Here is a 6,237-nt window from a genome sequence, read left to right as displayed (position 1 = left end):
CAGTGGAGAATATTTCGATCTGGGGAGAGGCAATATTTGAAATTTGTGGCTGAGTATTTTTCATAGTAAGAGAAATACATGAATATTCACATTGAGGAAGCAAAATGAGATGTGAATTGGACTGGTAACAATAGATACATACCTAGACATAATAGTGCAACTGAACAGAGAAGGTCTGGGGAAAATAAAGAAACAGAATGAAATGACTCATTACCCAAAGGGGTAAATGACTTCTCAATGGCAACAATGGAGGCTAGAAGTATTTAGAATAATAGCCTCAAAGTGATGATGAAAAATAACTGTCAACTTACATATCTATATTCAGCAAAATTATCTTTTACCAGATCCACATTTAAAAGAACAGCAAAACTCTAGAAGAAAATAGGGTGATACACAAAATAATTGGTAGACACGTGAATAATACAAAAAAAAAGATTTGATTATATTAAGTATAATAAAGACTAATTTGAGGACTATAACAATAAATGAACAAAACTACAGACAATTACATTTGAGATGAAGGTGCCATTGAAATTCAAGCTGTAATGCTCTTGTATAACAAGGATGGGGAAAGAGAGAAGGAGCTTTGGTGTCAGAAACATACATTAGTATCCCTCATCTGTCAAAAAATTAACTTATCTTTGCTTTCATGCTTACTCTAGATTCCAAAACTGGTAGGGAGTCGATAGGTTTTAATGAGTGTGGCCTCTAATTTACTTAACATTTGCATTTCAATAACATTTCAATCTGTTAAAGAAGAAAAACAAAAACAGCAAGAACAGCAACAACAAAGAGACATAGTTATGACTTTCATTACCAGGGTCCCTCAAGCAGAGCTAGTTCCCACATAGATTGTTCTAAGTTCTCTTGTTTAGGCAGTTGAGTACGCTGGAAAATCCAAATTGTGGCCACAAAAGGGAGTTAACGTCATAGCTGATGACTGGACTAAGCATGAAAGCTTTGGCAATGTTGATAAAAAGAACATCAGTAATAAGATAAAATACTCAGTAGATTGGAGCTCATTAGCACAAAGGCTGTAATATGGATAGGGACCAACAATCCAGGAAAGAATGTGTTGGAATCCCATTTTCAGTAGTGCTGGTCATATATTACAAGAGCTAGACATGGAGTTTGAGGTACACAGGAAGCCAGATCTCAGTGTCTCTGAGGTGTTATAACATGCCTCTTCGTTTAATTACAATCATTTTTTCCCAAGTAATTAGACCCAATTGTTGCCCAAATGTAAACTAATAATTTTCCCACCCGTCCTCCATTAACCCCTGGAACTTCTCACCTTGACACAAGAAAGGTTTCCACTCATAACATTTTGTCAAGTCTAGAACTGAATAAAAGCTCTCATTGTGCACTGTTGAAAAGTTTTCATCTGGTTCAGTTCTGCTGGTTACCCTAAACTCTTAGCAGAACTTCCCGATTCTCTGGAACTCATCTCTGATACGGTTTTTAAAACTCCAGTCCTCAGAATACACTGTGTCTAGCCCCTTATTTAGTGCTTTTGGGGGCAATTGCCCCCAAGGGTGCAATGTACTTCTCCAAATATCTCTAAATATTTGTGTGTTTAATTCTTCAGCCTAGGGAGAGAAGTTTGAGGACTGAGGAGAATTGGCTATGAATGAGTGGCATTAGCACAAACTGGCTGTTTGAAAATAGTACACATTTTTACATTGGTGCAAATATTATGTGTCTCAGTTGAAGAGCAGACAATTGCTGAAGGATATAAGGACTTTTCATCTGATAGCCAGGCTGCTAAGACTTCATTAATTGTGGGTTATTAAACTAATATACTTTTCTTGCAAGTGCCATTCATTTTTCAGGTGGTTCAGAACCCAGTTATGAAAAATAATGAGCAGTCATAAAACTCCAGCCCAGCGTGAGAAGGTTTTTCAGAAGGTATTCAGAAAATATTATTGGAGGTTACAATCTAGTGTGAGTTTAAGAGAGAGCTTCCTGAAGGAGGTGATGTCCAAGATGAGAAAGCAAGTTTAGAATTGGTTGTAATTGTGCAGGATAAGAAAGAGAGGAAGGAAATTTCAGGCATCTCTAAAAGTAAACATGTAAGAGAAAGGGTACATAAAAGTAAAGGAACAGGGAAGATGAGATAGTATTGAAAGTAGTTAAAAAGTCAGGCAGGTAGAATAAAAGATTTGATTACCTGCAACCAGATAAAAAGAAAAGAAAGAGCAAAAATGTAAAGGTTTTTCATTGTGTGTTTTTTTTTTTTTTGCCAAGTTATTTGAATTGCTGGCTTTAAAATAAGAATGTAACCAATTCCTTTACTAAATTGATAGAAGTAGTTGCTTGGAATCTATAGTAACACAATCCAAATCTTTTGGACAGTTATGATTCTGCTGCAGTTGAACTTGGGCTAATTAAAACCAATAGCTGCCAGCAAATTCATTAGTCCTGATCTGTTTATAGATCCATTGTGAGGAATGATCATTTATTATCTTAAGACCCTGTGCCTTCTGATAAGTATTATTATGTAAAAATATGGACAGAGAGTGCCCATTGGCAAGAACTGTTAATCTTTTCAGTTCACACTTGGAATACTTGTAAAAAACCAAGCACATTATCCCTCATTGAGAGGCAGGAATGACAAGTTGGTTTAAACCAAAGAGACCTCTGTATAAATTAACAGATGTTTTAGTTGAAAATAGAAGTTGTCAACATGACCTTAATTAATGAATTTGCTAAGAGTTGTTCCCAGAATGAGGTAATATGCCAAGTTCTAACCTAGGTATAGAGGAATAAATGGAGGCTTTAAAGTTAGACTCAAATTGAAATCCCGGCTTGGACCTCATGATTTTCATGGTCTAAAGTAAGTCATCAGGTTAACTCAGGTGTGAGAATCATATTCCCACATAGGGTGCATTTAACTAGTATTTGGCATCTAGTGGCGCTCCATGAGAATATGCCTTTATAAAGTCAAGTGCATTCTCTTTAATTGAGGAATGTGTGTGTTCAGCACTGTGTATACATGTGTGCTTGAATTTATGAACAGTGTGATGGAAGTATTATTTATTGACTTACTGGCTAAATCTCATATGTGTAGAGTATGAGGTCATTCTAGCCATGCTATCTAACTACTATCAGAAAAGAGGACTTTAAACGGATTCTCATATTGAAATCATCATGTGGGGTACAGATTGCACAGCGTCTAAATGAATTATATCTAATAGACTCATCCAATGAGATTCCTCATTTAGTTATCTTGGCATAGGTTTTATCACTCATTTATTATAACAGGCATCCTGGGAGTTCCGATGCTATGCTTTATTGAGACTTCCATAGATCAGGTGGACTTTTGTTATCAACTACTTAACAAAAAAATCACAGGCCAAATCACAATATGGCTCAGAACATTGAGGCCTTTATTATTATTGTTAATATTATTATCATCCCCAAATTTATGAAGAAAATGTCAGACCTGGGGCGCCTGGGTGGCTCAGTTGGTTAAGCGACTGCCTTCGGCTCAGGTCATGATCCTGGAGTCCCAGGATCGAGTCCCGCATCGGGCTCCCTGCTCAGCAGGGAATCTGCTTCTCCCTCTGACCCTCCTCCCTCTCATGCTCTCTGTCTCTCATTCTCTCTCAAATAAATAAATAAAATCTTTAAAAAAAAAAAAAAGAAAATGTCAGACCTGATGGACACTTTCTCCTCTCACATGACTTTGTGTTTTCCTTAAATTATACAGGAAGATTTCAGTCCTAGACCCTAGTTTTGTTCCAAGTCTTTGTTAGGAAATATTATCTCATTCATAGCTTCTCTCAGCATCTTCTTGAACATCATTACCTTCAAGATAGCTGTAGTCTTATTACTTACTTCGGTCAACAAAATATGTGAAATGTGTTATGTCAAGGGAGCAGCGCTTAAGAGTCAATATATAAATTGCCATATTCCCTTCTTCCTGCCATGGTGATCATCCAAATGGTAGAGTATACCATACTATGTGCGCGTGCCTGATACGTAGTGCGGGTAAGATTGTTGTTTTCAGCTATTAAAATGTGCAGATTCTTTGTTACTACATTATAACCTGATCTATCCTGAGTGAAACACGTTGAAGGTTATGCTAACCATCAGTTTCCTGATGACATGCCTTGGTCACACCAGAGCATTAGGAAACCATGCACAGATACATATCCTTTTTATATTCTAATACGATGCCACTGACCTAAACGAAGTACATTTATACCTTTGTAAGCAAAGACTCCATGAAATTCATCATACTAACAGTGTGTTCCAATAACTAACAGGAACTTCCCCAACATAGCACTTTTCTAAAATGAAATGATGGTTGTTTTATGACATTCCTAGTTGGAATGAAAATCTAACAAGTGAAGAACTTTTTGTTTTGCTCACTTTAAAAAAAAAAGACATTTGTTTATTTGAGAGAGAGACAGAGTGAGAGCTTGAGTGAGCATGGATTGGAGGGAAGGGGCAGACAGAATCTCAAGCAGACTCCCCACTGAGCAGGGAGCCCAATGTGGGGGGCTCAATCTCACAGCCCTGAGATCATGACCTGAGCTGAAATTATGAGTCAGGACACTTAAATGACTGAGCCACTCAGACACCCCTGTTGGCTCACCTTTTATTTTTTAATTTTTAATTTTTTTCATTTGTGTACTAGGCAAAGAACTTTATTAACCTTGTTTAAAACTTTATTCCCAGCCTTCTTCAGCTTAATTAGCTGCAGAGGATGAATTGTGTATAAGCAAAAACTGAAAAGAGCTGCAGTGTCCCAAGGGGCTTGGGCTTAAAAATATTAGAGTTCTAGATTTTATCAGATCCATGAAGAAAATTTTAAAATGCCGTCATAATATAAAACAACCACTCTTAGGGGTGCCTGGTTGGCTCAGTTGGTTAAGTGTCTGTCTTCAGCTCATGTTGTGATCCCAGGGTCCAGGAATTCAGTCCCACATCCGACTATCTGCTTGGTGGGGAGTCTGCTTCTCCCTTTCCCTCTGACCCCCACTCGTGCTTACTCTCTCTCTCTCTCTCTAGTGCTCTCTCTCTCTCTCATTCTCTCTCTCAAATAAATAAAATCTTTAAAAAATAGCCACTCTTAGTAACTTCTTCAAGTTTTATTTTCTTCAGAAGTTGACTCAATTCAATTTGCTTCATTCTTGGGAGCTTTATCAAAATTCTCCATAAGATCTGAAACTTCATCATCCTCCTCTCTGGAGGTAAGCTGTGCTTTCCCTTTTTTTTTTTCTTTAAAGGTTTAAAAACTTTATTTATCTATTTATTTATTTATTTTTAATTTTTTTTTTCCAGTTTTTATTTAAATTCCAGTAAGTGGTGCTTTTCCATCCACAGACTGGGCAGAGCTTCAGCCAGTCTTCTTAACTACTCAGACTATCTGCACCAGGTTGGTTTGGGATCACGGGTGGCATTTCTGTCAGTTGCTTTGCCTCAGCATGGCCTGGAATGGTGAAAGTGTTCACTGCCCTGGATGCCTGAAGTTTAGGGTTGTTAAAGTTGATCACTGTTCCTTGGTTCATGTATATATTCACTTCTTTAATACCAGAGATATAGTTTACCCTTAACTTCTTTAAGGTGAGCTGAAGTTTTTTATCATTTGCTATAGCCATTCTATGACCCTCTTCTTTCAAGGCACAGTTCCTTTCCCACCACTGAGCACTTGTGCTTGCAGTTTGGCGAGTTTCTCCTGGTTCGTGATAGTTTCTTTCATCTTGTTGGAGCAGAAATGGGACCACATGGGGGACTAGGGTTGGCGCTTGGGGAGATGAGCTGAGATTAGGTGTGCACATGCCTGTTTTCACTTTTTAAATACCTACCACCTAGTAGGTTGCAGAGCATAGAATAATTAATAAATATTTAATTCAAGTGTGTCATTTTCACTCTAAGGTATTGTTCATTGTCTGACAGTGCCCTATGATAGCCTCTAGGAAAAATTTTTCTGGACTAAGTACCATGAATATTACTAATTCTTCTAAATACCTGATGTCATTTTTGACACATTTTGAATCATAGAATCTGTTTTTTCTTTTCTTCTTGGCTGATACAAATTCAATCCATTTGAGATTCTCTTCTTATAACTGATGTACAGATTATGTGGTGTAACCATAAAACAAATTTATGTTCCTTTATTTGAACATTTTTCTCTTTGCTTAATTTTTCTTACCTAATTTAGTTTTATCATATTATTTTTATAGATTTTAAATACACATCACACACATATCTACATTTATGTACACA

General features: G+C 36.9%; 1 pseudogene; it reads right to left on the bottom strand.

Moving 5' to 3' along the window:
* Positions 1-5,125: 5,125 nt before the first annotated feature.
* Positions 5,126-5,710, bottom strand: LOC116625218 (annotated as a pseudogene).
* Between the last annotated feature and the right edge of the window lie 527 nt (positions 5,711-6,237).

This window comes from Phoca vitulina, unplaced genomic scaffold (assembly GCF_004348235.1).
Source record: "Phoca vitulina isolate PV1807 unplaced genomic scaffold, GSC_HSeal_1.0 scaffold75, whole genome shotgun sequence".
Taxonomy (NCBI): Eukaryota; Metazoa; Chordata; class Mammalia; order Carnivora; family Phocidae; genus Phoca; species Phoca vitulina.
The sequence above is the reverse complement of the archived record's forward strand: the minus strand, read 5'-3'. Positions and strand labels throughout refer to the sequence as shown.